Source organism: Dermacentor variabilis, unplaced genomic scaffold (genome assembly GCF_050947875.1).
Source record: "Dermacentor variabilis isolate Ectoservices unplaced genomic scaffold, ASM5094787v1 scaffold_16, whole genome shotgun sequence".
In the NCBI taxonomy this organism is placed as follows: domain Eukaryota; kingdom Metazoa; phylum Arthropoda; class Arachnida; order Ixodida; family Ixodidae; genus Dermacentor; species Dermacentor variabilis.
The window spans coordinates 1,162,610-1,178,596 of record NW_027460324.1 but is presented as its reverse complement, the minus strand read 5'-3'; the positions used below and the strand labels follow the sequence as shown (position 1 = coordinate 1,178,596).

The 15,987-nt window shown below is 47.0% G+C and overlaps 1 long non-coding RNA gene across 2 annotated transcripts; it reads right to left on the bottom strand.

Moving 5' to 3' along the window:
* Window positions 1-4,165: 4,165 nt before the first annotated feature.
* On the bottom strand, window positions 4,166-8,776 carry LOC142568026 (uncharacterized). 2 transcript variants are annotated; one of them, XR_012825346.1, is made up of 5 exons: window positions 8,404-8,776; window positions 7,619-7,727; window positions 6,377-6,503; window positions 5,053-5,165; window positions 4,166-4,291 (listed from the first exon to the last, which is right to left on the bottom strand). It is a non-coding gene; the product is annotated as an uncharacterized LOC142568026 (long non-coding RNA). The 2 variants fall into 2 exon arrangements; XR_012825345.1 differs by having other exon boundaries at window positions 7,619-7,709.
* Between the last annotated feature and the right edge of the window lie 7,211 nt (window positions 8,777-15,987).

Here is a 15,987-nt window from a genome sequence, read left to right as displayed (position 1 = left end):
TGATCATAAAAAATTTAATGATTTATTATCCACACAACCTACGTAATCTTTGTTTCGATCAAGATTTTTTTTTTCAATTTTGGTTCTCTGTAGCAAGCGTTCTTAAATTGTATTTCGCTCCGCCGTTTTTTATACTATGTAATAATGTCTTAGCGATGCCTGTTCGACCATGTGTAGCGTCTTCTTTTTTGACTGATTTTATGCGAAGCATATTACTAGAGCTCAACCCAGCTCCTCAGGCGCGGCGGTGTCGCCTTCAATACCACGTGACACCGTGACGTCACGACAGAGGAGAAACGGGGCTCCAACTCGCGCCGTCGCTCGCGGCGTCGCGGCGGTATATAAGTAGCTGCGCTTGTTTCTAGGTGGCTTTGGCTCAACTCTTGCAAGATGGGCTGGGTGGGAATCGAACCAGGGTCTCCGGAGTGTGAGACGGAGACGCTACCACTGAGCCACGAGTACGATGCTTCAAAGCGGTACAAAAGCGCCTCTAGTGAATGCGGTGTTGCCTTAGAAACGAGCTGTTTCTAAGGCTCAGGCGCACATTTCGTTGCCGCGCCGAACGCTGCGTTGCTCGACGCTCACCGCGTCCAATGCGGGACGCGTAGTCGCTGCGCCGTAGCCAATTGTCTTACACCCCTTGGCGGTACGACGGGAACGCTGTCGCGTTCCACTCTTGAAGGCGAAGCAGAGTAACGCATGAGTTGTTTCTTCATCTAGCCGAACCAAATATAGCCAAGCAACAGCAGTTCACCAGGCTAAACAGTGGTTCAACAACTAAAATAAAGGCTAGTATGCTTCGCATCCTGGGCTTAACCTTAGCTAAGCCACAGCCATTTTTTATTCATTCAATGACTTCTCAAGTTTGTCCGCACTTTTTATTACTGACCAATTTTACTGTATCCTGCAAATGCACTATTCCCCCCCGTTATGTAATACCTAAAGCAGGGACTTTTCAGAGAATAATAAATGATGACGATCGTATTCTCAGAAGTGGGATGATCGTGATACCGGACAAGCGGCTTCGATATTTGGATTCGGCAGCGCTCAAGTGTCGGGAGGCTAAAGCTTCGGTCGCTGCCCCGAAACATGGAGAGGCACCAACGCTACCACGGTATTACACGGTAAAACGCAACACTCCGCCATATTCGCCACGCTGCTGCGTCCGCCGCCAGCCTTCGACACTGAAAACCCGGGATCCTGGCCATCGTGGCCTCTGCAGTATGAAAACTATAGTGGACTATAGTGTCTGGGGATTATATGCCGCGGAACAGCTGGTGTAGATGCATCTTACACTATATTGCACGAGCGCTCAAGCAAGAGTTGAACGGGCGTCAACATCGCATGGAGACGCCGCTCTTCAGGACTTGTCCGCTCTGAACAATTGGCTACGGCTTGCCTCAGCTAACTCTGCATATGGAAAGCGAAAACTTGGTTTAGTCTGGTTAAGTCTTGGTTTTACTTGGTTAGCCTTTGATTTAGCTGTAATTATTATACTTAGGTATACAATCATCGTTAAGCCAGGCATGACGGCTGTTTCTAGGCCGGTGTCTAGACTTGACTGGGATTAGGCTTAGACACGCTTCGGGATTACACACGCTTTCTTCGACAGTGCCACGCCTCTTGCGCCACAGGGAAAGCGCAAGTGCTAGACATGCAAAGAGACGCCACGATTACGCGAACTGTCGAAGCACAAAAAGACAGGGCGCGAACGCGGCCGCTACATTGATCTCAACGGTGCGACGCCTGTTGAATTTCGGACACTCTCCAGTGAAGCAGCTATCCGAGCAATATCCGCGGCGTGGTGAGACGGCGCTTGGCGACGATGGCTCGAAGCCCCCCGTTCCCGCGCAACGGTCAAAGACGGCCCGGCCTCGCTCGCACTGACGAGGCGAGCGCGGCAAGTCGCGTGGTCAGGCCGAGGCCCACCTGGGGAAAGGGCATGCGCCCAGCCGGCGGCAGAACTAAGTTATGGTGCTGCGGGTCACGTGATGCGTTGCGAAGGCGACAGCGCAGCTGCGGTCAAATGAAGGTCAACTTGCTTTTAACGGCGAAACTCGGCTTAGTAAAAAATTCGCCCGAAAATGCCTTCGATGACCAATTCGTTCATCCGCCTAACGAACTTTATCAATCTGCATGGTACCATCCCCGCATTCAAGAGCCCGGTGAGTCGGTCAACGTCTTTTTTTTAGGTGCTCTACGTACTGCGGTAAGATGCTGCAATTACAGCTCAAGTGGAGTGGAAGAAATGCTTCTTGGTGTCCGTGTCATTGTCAGTCTGTGAAATCGGAATCTGTGACCAGCTTTGCCACAACACGAAGTTGCATAAAGCGCTTACTCAAGCTCACCAAGATGAACACACCGAGAAGGGACGCGAAAGGCGTATGAGGAAAGGCGCACCTCAGCTGGCCCTTCACGCCGCGCGCGTTCGTCGACCAAGTGATGCAACAGCAACAAGGCAGGACAATACCTGTGATTTTCGCGGTCACGCTTCGCACCCGCGCTCCGATTGTCCGGTTCGTTGGGCAATTTGCAATTACTGTCGCAAATGCGGTCAGTACGAACATGTTTCTCAGAAGAGACAACTCGTCGGCAGGTAGGAGTGGCAGCCCTCTGCCAGTCCCATCGAACTTCATGCCGTGCCTTAAACGCGCCCCAACGCCAAGTTCATCGATGGGCTTGTGAATGGGCGGAAAGGGTGTAGGTGTCAGGGGCTTGAGGGAACTGAATAAACCGCAGACACACGGGAGTTCACCGGGTCGATTCGACTGACGATTCCACCGACGAGGAACTGGTACACGTACTCAGTGATCCCTTTTGGAAGATGGCCAACTTTGTCTTCTTTATCATGTGAGAATCCAAGGCCTTGCACAACTTGAGTACTTCCTCCTTATACAGCCGTCAGCGCGCTTAACAAACGCTCCGCAGCGTGGCCCATAGAATAAAGAACAACATTAGAGAAGGGAAATTGTACCTTCCGCAGTGGTTCGAAAATAAGCAGCGGCAGCGCATGGAACTTATGTAGGCGGACGCCAGATGGCGCTGCTAAAACAGAAAGCGGAAATGCGCATTTTTTTTAGAGCATTATCCAATATGGCCGCTTTCCGTCGGTCGTGTACGCTTGTATCCGCTCGTATGCGCCGTACTCGCCCCGCCGGCTATGCGGCATGCCTCGATGCCTCGGCTGGCGCGTAGCTGGTGCGCTCTAATTGCCAGGAGACCAAAGAGCCTCTACTGACGCCCATACAAACAAGCCACAAGTGAGTGAACGAAACGTGCGACTTTATTGGCAGAAGACAAGCAGTGTACATTCTCGTGCAATAGCAGAAATAAGATTTGTATGTCGAGATACGCTGGAATCTGACGCGAGCTCGTAAACGGCTCACCGTCGTCGTCGCACATGGCGGTCTAGTAACGAGCGACAACCAGCGGCGCAAGCAGATTGGACAGAGTGTCCCGCCTGTTTGCAGCGGCAGTTGCCATTAAAGATGAGCAACCTGCATTGCGAAGCAATCGGGTGAACCAGGCATCTGCTGCCGCAGCCAACACAGCGACATGGACTACCCGGCATTTTAGCGTCAACTCCTTTCCAACCTGCACGTTACTCTTCTTTCGGGGGCCGCTAATGTGTGGCTAGCGCTGGGTGCCCCACATTGTCAATATAGACAAGTCGCTTTCGCGGGCATCACCTTCATCAGCCACTTTTGCGGGCCTTCCCTATTGAAAAAATATGTATGAGAATTTTACGAGAACTTCTCTAAGCTATTATTGCTCCGTAGACTCGACGATGTCGTATGTCACGTGTACGAGAGGACATCGTCACTGAACGAGATCGTTCTCGTATGGGTACATTAAACGAGATTATTCTCGCATAGCTATGTTGACGAGATAGTTCTCGCACGTCTATGCTCAACGATATCGTTCTCGTTTGTGTATGCTACATGAAAATGTTCTCGTTCAGCTATGAAAAATGACACTATTCTTGTTTAGCTGCATTCTACAAGTGTTCTCATTTGTGTTGAACGAGTTCTTTTGTTCATGCAATATTTTTGGTGAAGTTCCACACAGTAACATCTACTGCCAACATTACAGCGAGTTAATTTCTATCACGAGTCGGCCGATGTGCCAGCTCGGAGACAAAGAGGACACTTTTTAGGGCACACAATTAACACAAACCATCTTTATTTTGTATACCGAAGCATGGTGGCCAGGTGCTTGTTCAGGTCCTTCAGCCTCATTGCCTCTGTATCCACAGTGCTCGGCGTTTTTGACACAAAGTACTCGTATGCCTCTGCAAAAAAATGTAAACAAAGCAGCCGGCCCTGTTAGATTCTAACAAGCCATTGGAACTGACATGCATAATAGGTGGCTCCACTGCATAACTGAATGGGCTGGTTCTTGCATGATATTGTGTGTAAAGCGTGAAAATCTCACAAAGAAACAGGAAAAAGAGAACACGGAGGCTTACGACTTTCTACCTATGTAAAGTGATATTTCAACATTAACCAAAGCAGTTGAAAGCAAGTGCTCGTCCTCGCATTGTCTTGTTCCTGTCTCTGTTAAATGTTCGTGTTCTACAAACAATATAAATGGCTGCAGAATTGCAATACAAGACCACAGAAATAGTCTAATACTTTTCCACAAGTATTTTACATTAAATGAACAAGTATAACAAGCTCATGCAAGTGAATACACAGATAGCACAGCTCTTCGCTACCGCACTGCGGAATATGCAGACGGAAAACACTGCATAGATGCCACTGCAGAATTGTTTATAGGAAAGATTAATTCGCCTTTAATACTACTATAGAAACTAAAAGATAGTTTTTGTGAAAGAGTTCTAGTTTAGGGCCTAAACAAGCTCCATGGCATTTAAGGAATGTAAGCATCCTCTGAAAACATGTACATGAGGAACACTGCAGAAAGAGCACTTTAAAAAAAGAACACGAGTGTATTTATCACCAAGGCCCAACCCTTGTGTCTTCTTAAATATTTATCAAAAGTCAAACTCAAAAACTGATACTGAAGTGCAAGGTGTCCATATCATATTACCTTGTGAAAGCACCGTGGTGCCTGGATGTTGTGGGACCAACTCGGACGTGGAGACCAGCACTGATCAGAAACACTGCAGTCTGCTTACAGCTCTTCTGCAGGCCCAGCTACACCTGCATTAAAACAAATGAGCTTGGTGTAACAAGAGTACTGTATTTACCCGCATAATGATCGCACTTTTCTGTAAATAAATGGTCGAAAATTCAGATTTTATTCAGATCATTACGCCGGTTAAATTTCCTGCAAAAAGAATTTTTTTTATCCCGCGTTTGCTGCGGGATGGCAACAGGTCAACAAATAGGTGGCTGCCACTGAGTGTAGTGCGGGACACCAAAACAAAAATGGCGGCCGGCGCAGCAAGCTGAACACACCAAATGCGCCGAACGCGATTTTTTTTCTCGTGAGTACATTACATGCATTGAAACAGTTTCTTCCGTATCCGGAATGAATAATATCATTAATATCAGTAAGTTTGTGGCAATAACGTAGCCATGTCCACTATGAGGGGGCAGAAACAGATGGGCGCGCTTAGCTGCCAGTGACGTAGAAAGACACGGCGGGCATGCTGCGGAAACAGCGGCATCTGTCTTCACTACTATCCTAATACAGCACGTTTCCGATAAGGGTGGGCGAATATCTTAGCTGTGTTACAAGTGTTACAAGATTTATTGCGTGCCCACGAGTGCAGATAAGAAGAATCTAAAGGTGCCTTTTTTGTTGTTCTTGACCACAACCATTACAAAGCCTACACATAATGAAGGCAATTTTGGTTGTAGCTTTTTTGTCATGGAAGTGCGGAAAGTGATGAAAGGAATGAAATCGGGCATCTGCTTAAGAATGTTTGGTGCGTGCAGACTGCTTGGTTTGTCTTGAAGAGTTGTTCGCGTAGCATCCTACAGATGGTAAGCGCGACCATTAATAGCTAGACTTGGCACATGACAGATCGCTGCGGCAATTTCGGAGTGTGATCAACACAGGAAATAAAAGAAATCGAATTTGGACGACAAAATTCAGGGCTGCGATCATTGCGTCAGTGCGATCATTATGTGAGTAAATACGGTAAATATAAAAAGTGACACTGTGAACACAGTAATACTTATTAGGTATAAATAAGAATGAAATGCTGATATTCGCCCATAGAAAGCTTAGAGTAACAAAGCCTGCAAGATAATAAAAATGCAATGTATGGGCCATCTGTACAAGAACATTAATCGAAGCGCTTTAAAAAAAGAACACGAGTGTATTTATCACCAAGGCCAACCCTTGTGACTTAGCATATTTCTCAAAACTGATACTGAGGTGCAAGTTGTCTATATCATATTACCTTGTCAAAGAAGCAAAGCACAGTGGCGCCTGGACGTTGTGAGGCCAACTCAGACGTAGAGATCAGCACCAGCACTGATCAGCAACACAGTAGTCTTCTTACACTCTTTCTGCAGGCCCAGCCACATCTGCATTAAAACAAGTGAGCTTATTCTCACAAGAGTATAATATAAAAAGTGACACTATGAACAAAGTAATTCTTATTAGGTATCAATAGGAATGAAATGCTGATATTCGCCCATAGAAAGCTTTGAGTTAACAAAGCCCGCAAGATAAGAAAAGTGCAATGTATGAGCCATCTGTGCAAAAACATTAATCGAAGGTCCCTTTTTTTCGCTTCTGTCCTCCTCGTGCATAGATGGCAGACAGGTTAAGTAAACTGGACCAGAGTGCCATGTAGAGTAAGCAAAGGTGGTCACTTCTTCGGGGAGCAGCCTACAGGCTGCTTCTTGAAAGAGTATTAGAAAATGCGAATAATGCATGTATGCATTATTCACAAGAGGCTTTGTTTCTCTGAGAATGCCACAGCCAATCACATATTTCAAGTTGACCATATTAAAATGCATGCAAAGTACAGCATGGCTTTCAGGGTACCCCAGACTACTGAAATTCACATCAGCCAAGTTCAGCAGACAACACCATAATTAAGCCTCTAGAAGTTGTGCATTTTAGTGCAAGTTAACAGAATAATGAGGAAGAGAAGGTGAGGGAGATGGTGCCACTATAGCATAGTTCAAGCTCTATCCCACATCATGTGCAGAAGGGCAAAGAATGCCCAGCTTTTGGTTATACTCGCACCTGTGACCACTGCACCATGTTGATTGACATGCGTAACAAGCAGTTTGTGATACCACATTATTACATCGTGCAACTCACGTGACATCAGAGATCAGCTTCAAGCTTGACGCTATGCTATACTAGGGACAGATAATGAACTGGCTACATTAAAATCTAAAGCAAAAGTGTTGAACATTGTTTGCCAAACCTGCCAGCCTCTGCACTTCATATTTTGCAAAAATTCTAGACAGAAATCCTGTGTTGGAAAGACAGCACGCACTTTCCTAAAGCTTTCTCTCAGCGCCCACATTTTTCTATGCATACATTATTAACCATTATTTACCTTGACACGCTGTACACAAACAGCACACTTGGAAAAGCAGAAACTAATCGGGAAAGTTGGCAGGTACCAAGTACACGAACAGAACCTAGAACACATAAATGGCTGTGACCGTTTTGTACGTACCTTGTCAAAGCAGGCAGATCAGATGCTTTGTCGCGCTGTTCAGGCTGCATAGTGCCGCAGTCTCCTTTGTGGTGCAGAGATGCCTCAGTCTCTGGAAATTGTGACATCCCTAAACAATAAATGTTCAGCTTATTGTAATCACTGCTGAATCTGCAAACTTGTGATTTAACAACACCGCGTCAAATTGTGGAAAGCTCTCGTACAGCCAGCTACAAGAAGCTGCATCCGCTTAGACAAATGAAATATTTCATTCTTACATCACAGGCAGTTATTCAACGTGTCAAAGGCACGAAAACAAACAGAACACTAGACACAAGAAATACAGGTTGCCTTGGCGACAATCTATAAGCATCAAAGTTTGCATACAAGCTAAAATCTTCTCACGAGTCAGATCATTTGGATGCCGTCGCGCGTTGACGTTAGATGTGAAAACATTTGCACAACACATCAACGTACTTCTAGAATTGTCTATACGATTTCTTGCTGAGAAATTACGTACAGAAGCAGTGACATTCCCTGCTTGAATTTTTGTGCCCGTTCAGACCAAGCGATGCCCCGGCGCTAGCATACTTCATAACAAAAAGAAAATAAACAATAGATGAAGCTCTTAACAACATCAATCTCGGGGTAATTTTCGTGAAACGTTTTGCTAAATGTGCACTACGATATCGAACGAACATTATGGAATCACTGTTACTGTTTTTGTAGCTGTACTAATCATCTTCTGCTGCGCACGACAAGGTACACTACATGAACCATAAGAATGCGCTAGGCGCCGGACTTACCTTCTGAGGCGAGTGCTCCTTCGTGTCCGTTCACGCCGCATCGACTGCACCAACAGTCCGTCCAGCGTAGTGTTGAATTGCGGTGAACTACAGCACGCGATAGCACAACTATCAACACATTCTTCCGTGCACTGTGAGCCGAGGCGGGAGCGGCGAGAGTACAACAGCTTCTCATGAGCCGGGCACAAAGAAAGCGCGTGTGGACCGTACTACGATAATCAACAACGGCGCACCGCAAGAAACATACAGCGAGCTAATAGCATTGCACAGGACCCAGGGCTTAGTGATCGTTAATTCACACTAAAAAGGAGCACATGTTCTCTAAGCACCGCGTAAATATGATCAAACGATCAGTACCACATCGACCGCCCAGGCCGCCGCAATAACGTTTATAGATCCTGTTTAAGTGGCACAACTCCTAGCCTATGCGCACCATTTAGCCCGCTGCCGTTCCCGCCACCGCAGCGCTGCCATCGACCTCCGCGCCAAGCGTCCGAGCGTCGTCTGCTATAGCCTGGCACGGTTATGGGTGTTTGTCGCGGCACTCGGCATTTACATGGTGCTCGCTGAATAAAGCAGCCGTTATTTCTTTCTGTTGTTGTTTAAGCTGAAGTATAATATTTTACAGACACCATACCTGGGGGTGCAGGTCCGAAGAAAGGAATGAGATGAAAAAAAAGTGGGCCTACAAACCAAAGTGCGCACGCAATGTTAACGCTCGGTAACCCACACTTCGCCGGTACTGGCGTCTCCGTGAGCGCAAAACTTGGACCGGACGCAAAAGACCTCGACCGCCAGCCACGTGCACGAGGACAGTAACAAGGCACACGCAGTGAGAAAATAAAATCGGCTACAGCACAAGAAGCGCAAACACCCGCAACTAACGTGCACATGTCAGCAGAGCAGCACCGCTCACTTGGTGCGGAGCTCGACCGCAGCGCCCTCACAGTCCCAGGAACAAGTCGCGCCTTGCTCGAAAGGAAGAGTCGTGCGACTGAGAAAGTAAGTATAAGTCTCGGTCCGAAATGAGGGGAAATGACGTCTTTTGTTTACTTCGCCGTCTGTGGTTCCGGTAACCGTGATCGCATGGGTAGCGTGCGTAGTACAGGCGTATTATTTCAATGTTCTTGCGTATTTTAGGCGACCTTTTTCAACAACTTTGCTGACATTGCTTTCAACAGCGAGGACAGCCTGTGGAGCAGCCCTATCAACCGGACAGGGCCGTAAAATCTGTTTGAAGTTCGCAGCACATCGCGGTTTGGTTTGTGAATGTTAGAAGGTGTTCGTGTTTCTCAGCGGCGTAATCGACGGCAGATTTGGCGTCGAGTGGTGTACACTTTGTTCAGGCTTGTTGCGCGCCGTTCTACGGATGTGTATTGTTAATGAGTGGTCCCGGCCACGGCGGCCGCATTTCGATGGGGGCGAAATGCGAAAACACCCGTGTACTTAGATTTAGGTGCACGTTAAAGAACCCCAGGTGGTCAAAATTTCCGGAGACCCCCACTACGGCGTGCCTCATAATCAGAAAGTGGTTTTGGCACGTAAAACCCCATATATTAAAAATTATTAAAAAAAAATTAATGAGTGGTGTTGTTTGTGCTTCGGGAAATAGTGCCACGCCGGCGGGATTTGCTTTCTTGTAAAAACATCCGTACCGTCTTTGGCGAGTGCTTTCGGAAACTGCTCGCCTTTTGTGCGTGTGTGTGTGTGTGTGCGTGTGTGCGCACGCGCGCGCTTCTGATATGCGTCGAATGCGTAGGAACGTCCGTACAGTCTTTCGTGAGTGCTTTCGGAAACTGCTCGCATTCTGTCTGTGTGCGCGCGCGCGACATTCGTCGTTATTGCGATTTGCAAAGGTGTTTTTCATTTGGTGACTGCGTCCGCGAACGCCAGGATGTGATACACGTTCGTCATTTAAAGACCCTGCTTCAGTGTAGGGTCACTTACATTTTGGTTGCTTGGAGGTCAGCTTTCAACACATGGCAAGGCATTGCAGTGCGTTTAACCATCATTGGCACACGAACTGCTTTGTCATTTCTCCTTTAAATTCAAATTCAGTTTTGTGTAGTATGTAGGCAGATAATGGTCACCAAGTTGCGACGCTCATCTCGTTTTTTGCCACTGCTGTGAACATATGAGGATTTTTTACTAGGTCAAGCTCTCTTAGCAAGTTGTGAAACACTTAGTGCAAATAATTTTTCACAGCAGTAACTGTGATCATGACCACAATTGATCACATGACATTTTTAGGGATTGTTATTGTTATTACCATATTTTTTTATTTATTTGTGACAAAGTGCGATGGATTTTGACTGCTATTTTGGCTATCTGTTCACCAACCAATTACACTGTTTTGTGGTTGTGCTTTTTTTATTTTTATATGTGGGCATGCATGGCCAATCTCATGTCTGCCTTCTACAATTTGACATAAACAGGCACTAACATGCTCTTAGCAGATTTGTATTTGACAGTATTGTGGTTGACGCACTTGGCTATTTGGAAAATATGCAGGTTCAAGTTCGACCATTACTACCTCTGACTGATATCTCTAATGCAAAGCAATATTATTAGGATGTGAAAAGTGCATGCATAATTTGTCACTGATCAAACTGCCTGCAATAAACTTTGCCTACTCGTCCTTGTTTGAAGTGTTTCCAATGTGCTATAATCACATTGCCAGATTATTTTATTGCATGCACAAACAAACATATAGCATTTTATTATGAAACTTTTATGGTACCTGACTCCTATATTGCAATAAAATCTTAGGCAGATCTACTCTGAACAAAGGATTCGTTCTCTGATGATAGCTTTCGACAATATCATGGTGCTATCCAGTGCCTATTGGCTGGTCGAGGAATGCGTCATGCAAAGGCAGTAGTATCGCCATAAGTGTTCATCCGAGAATATGTCCCCAAGTGAAAATCACTGCATCAAAAGTACCGACACGAGCTTTGATGGGAATGTATATGTGTTCGTTGCATGAAATTCCAGAAGTTGAACTCTGAACATCTTATTTGCTCTGTAGTTTATGCTGGTATATATGTGTCACAATGGTTCAATGTGATCATACAGCACATTGATCACGCTCTTGCATGTACTACAAACAACTCATCATAAATCTCACTGTCATTAATGAGCTTTTGTATGCACTACGACTTGAGTACACACATTTTGTATGCAATTCATAGTCATCCTCAAAGATCAAGTTGCTCATATACGACTACAGTGCGTACACATCACACGCCACCTCACACACGTCATACATAATCTCGTCAGGTCTACGCAACTCATCGCACACATGTCATACAAGCTCTACGCATTCTTATCGCACATCGCATAAATCTCGTGCACTTTGTAAAAGTCTGCGTAGCACATCATACAGATCTCGCTCGTTTTCTATGAGAGTTCGTTCAATATGCATTTCATATCGTTCATTTCTCGTCAAATCTGTGCGACATGCATACATATCGTTCAATTTCTCGTCAAATCTGTACGACATGCATACATCTCGTTCAATTTCTCATACAAATTTTTCAATAGGGTTTGCACCCAACTTCACACATGTCGGACCATGTAAGCACGTGTGCCGGTCTCCAGAACATTTACCCTCACACCTTCGTGTTACTTTTGTAAATGAGAGATGCCTGTGTGCTACGCGCATGCCTAGCAGATAATGAACCGAACCGTTATTGCGCGGGATGGGTAGGCTCAATTTCACTTGACTCGCCCTCGTTCATCAGAAATGCGAAGATACAATGGAATACACAAATAGGAAGATAGAGCTTGATAAAGGGCAAAAAATTGTCACTGGAAAGAAAGTTCATTGCACGTAAACACAAAACCTCGCGACAAGGTATATTTAAATATGCGTATCAGTCTTCAATAAATCTACGTATGTAAGAAAAAGTCACTGTATATAATTTGTCAAAGAAGGCAAATAAACATGTTGTGCAATCACAGATTCACATAATTATAGATACCGCCGCATTCCATCGAATCCCCCCGATGTATCGCGCGCGACGAAAGGCGGCGCGCTTGTTCCCTGCTCTTCTCCTTTGCGCACAAAGACTGAGCCGCCATCATCGGCTCACCCATTCCACCCTTCACCTCTCTACGCTTTCACTCGCACATACAGCACGCGGCGCGCGGTCACGATGTTATCGCCCTTGCACTTCATGGGAAACATGAGGGCGACGGTGACAGCAGGAATGCGCCTGGAGTTTCCATATAATCGCTATCACAATAATATAGTAAGAGTATCCGGCAAGTGAAGCGTCCCGTGGCCGATTACTTTCCGCAAATCAAGAAGTAACAAAATCGAACTTTCACCATGCGACAAGTCGCTGCGCCGCAACAAGGTATTTTTTTTTCCTTTTGTGGGGCGGGGGCACCGAAAGGAAAAAAGAACGCAAAGGAGAGTAAGTTGACCACAATCCATTGCCTACTTTGAGCACCTAATGTGGCTACCGAATGAATATCGAAGAAAACGTGAGATGCTTGGTCCACCGAGAACCATACGCATAGTGCTCGGTATTTTACACCGGCGAGACAAGACTTTCCAGAGAGGTTGCGCTCAAGCGAACGCGCTGCAAATCCGTCGAGTCCTCACAGTGATGGCGGTGAGCGACCATTTTTTTTTCTCGTCTGCTAGCGAGAAGGCGTCCAAAACTCCGCCAGGCCAAAATTCACTTGGCCAGAGAAAACCAAACGCACACCGAAGTGCGCCGCAACGTGGTCGGGGCTACACGAGAAAAACGCATGCGCTCTGGCTGGCTAGCAATCTTCGCCGCTGAGATTATTGAAGCGGCGAAGATTGCTAGTTTAGGGAGCGCATGTGTTAGCGTGCCTTCAATAGATCTATCAAGTAAAGAATTCGCTTTTTTAAACGTGACACAGAGGGTGGCCTGATGGAGATTGCATTTTAATCTTGCAATTACAAAAATTTTTTTGGCTATGCATGGTCGTTCTTTCATCTTTGATAAGATCTTAACTTTCCATAACACATGTCTCGTTGCAGTCTAATTTGACTAGAAATCAGTACATGTGCGCGTGCGTACGGTTGTGTGTGTTACCTATATATATGTGTGTACCGCTTTGTGGAATAAAACCATTGTTGGAAGTTAGCGCTGTGTCCTCGTCTCGCCACTGTCTTTCGTCCCTTCTCGTGCGCTAAAAAACCTCAGTAATGAATGAAAATTCCTGGAAACGCAAAACTCAGCGACCAAGCCGTCCTGTCGGGTCCCGGAGGGAAGACAGCCAGCAGAGTGCGTGGTGGTCTGTAACGACCGAAAACGAGCGGCCGTCCAAATATGGCCGGAACATGGCGATAGCCCAAACTAAAGCCAAGCGCTCCCGCTCGATGATCGAGTAATCTCTTACGGCAGGTGACAGCAGCCTGCGGGCGTAAGCTGTCACGCACTCGGTACCATTCTGTTGTTGGACGGTAACAGCGCCGATGCAATTGCCGCTTTCGTCAGTGTGGACTTCAGTCGGTGCCGACGGATTTAAGTGGGCAAATATTGGTGTGGTGGCCAGAAACCCGATGAGGGCGGCGAACGCGTGAGCCTGCTATGGGCCCCATGAGAATGGCCTGTTCTTTTTCAGAAGATCTGTCAAAGGCCGAGCAATGTTGGTGAACTTTTTCACGAAACGGCGAAATTAAGAATACAGGCCGACGAAGCAGCGTACGTCAGAAGCATAACGTGGCACAGGGAAACTGCGTACGGCGCGAGCTTCCTCCTGATCTGGTTGAACACCGAATGCGTCGACGAGATGTCCCAACACGGTAATCTGATAGCGCCCGTAATGACGTTTCGTGGAGTTCAGTTGGGGGCCGGCTTTTCGGAAGACCTCAAGAATTTCAGCGAGTCGGAAAATGAGGCTGCCGAACCTGGGAGAGAAAACAATAATTTCGTCAAGGTAACAAAGATAGGTGGTCCATTTGTAGCCTCCCAGAAGAGAGTCCATCATACGTTCAAATGTCGCAGGAGTATTGCATAGGCCAAAGGGAATGACATTGAACTGATATAAGCCATCCGATGTGATAAAGGCTATCTTCTCCCGGTCCGTTTCATCAACTGAAATCTGCCAGTAGCCCGATCGAAGATCGATGGACGAGAAGTATTTAGCTCCGTGGAAGCAGTCTAAGGTGTCATTGATGCGTGGGAGTAATTGTGCGTCTTTTCGGCTGGTCTTGTTTAAGTGTCGATAGTCGACGCAAAAACTCCAGGTACCATCTTTCTTTTTCACGAGGACGACAGGCGAAGCCCAAGGACTGTATCATGGCTCGATGACCCCTTTGCGGAGCATTTTGTCCACTTCTGATTGGATGACTCGACGTTCAGCATGCGATACACGATAGGGACACCGACGAACAAGATTCGTGTCTCCGGTGTTTATACGTTGGAGAACAACAGATGCTTGGCCTAAAGGCCTGTCGCCGAAATCAAAGATGTCACTGTACGATTCAAGTAGGAGACGTATGTCCGTGGCCTGTGCCGAGGTGAGGTCAGGTGCAACCACTTTCGCGACGTCATCCGTTAAGGAACCAGAGCTGTGAGCTGCAACTGGCGCTAATAAACCACTCTCGGCATTCAGACTCCCAATGTCAAATTCGGAACCACTAGAAACGCTGGCCAAGAACATGCCGGCCGGAATAACTTGAGGGCACAGGCTGAAATTGAGAAGCGGCAGAACGACGATGTTATTAGTAACCATGACCAGTGTATGTGGAAAAGCAATGTTCCGGTTCAAAAGCACGTCGATTATGGGGCGAAGCGCATATTCACCGCCAGGAACGTGTGGATGAACGGTCAAAGTGACGTATCTAACTGCCTCGGGTGACAGACGCACATCGTGAAGAGAGCACAAGTGCGGGAGGGCGGTGCTCGGCGCATCGGCGACTTGAGGCAGTTCTAACTGAAGAACGCCGGTCGCGCAGTCGATCAGAGTAGAATGAGTGGATAAAAAGTCCAATTCAAGAATAATGTCGTGAGGGCAGTTGTCGATCACTGCAAAGAGAACAGAAGTAGAGCGGTCGGCTATAATCGCGCAGTACACATTCCAAGAACAACCAGCACGCCACCGTCGCCACACGAAGCACTCGGGTAGCTGCTGGGGTGAGGACCTTCTTTACACGTCGACGTGAGCTAGCACTCATCACAGAAACGTGGGCTCCAGGTCGACGAGCGCTTGGACAGGTACGCCGTCTATTTGAACGTCAATTACGCTTCTCCTTGTGGGCACAGACAGACGATTTGCTGCAGTATTAAGCAATGCAGCACCACGTCCGAGGGCTGCATTTCATAGTTTTCCGAAAGGGTGCGGCCAAAAGCCACAGGGGATGAAAGGCGATGTGGCAGCGGCGAACGGGAAGATTGGCGACGTGTTTGCGGCGAGCGAGACATGTCCGCGTGGTGATGGTGAGCGACTGTACCACGTGTTCCTAGCAGAGTTGTCGGTGCTGTTAGACTCGGCTGTGGGCGAAGCATTGCGGACATTTCCACCAAAACAGTTCAGGATGGTCGGCGTGCAAGGTGTTGAGGGCCACGAGTTGCGACAGTATCGGGCCACATGACCAAT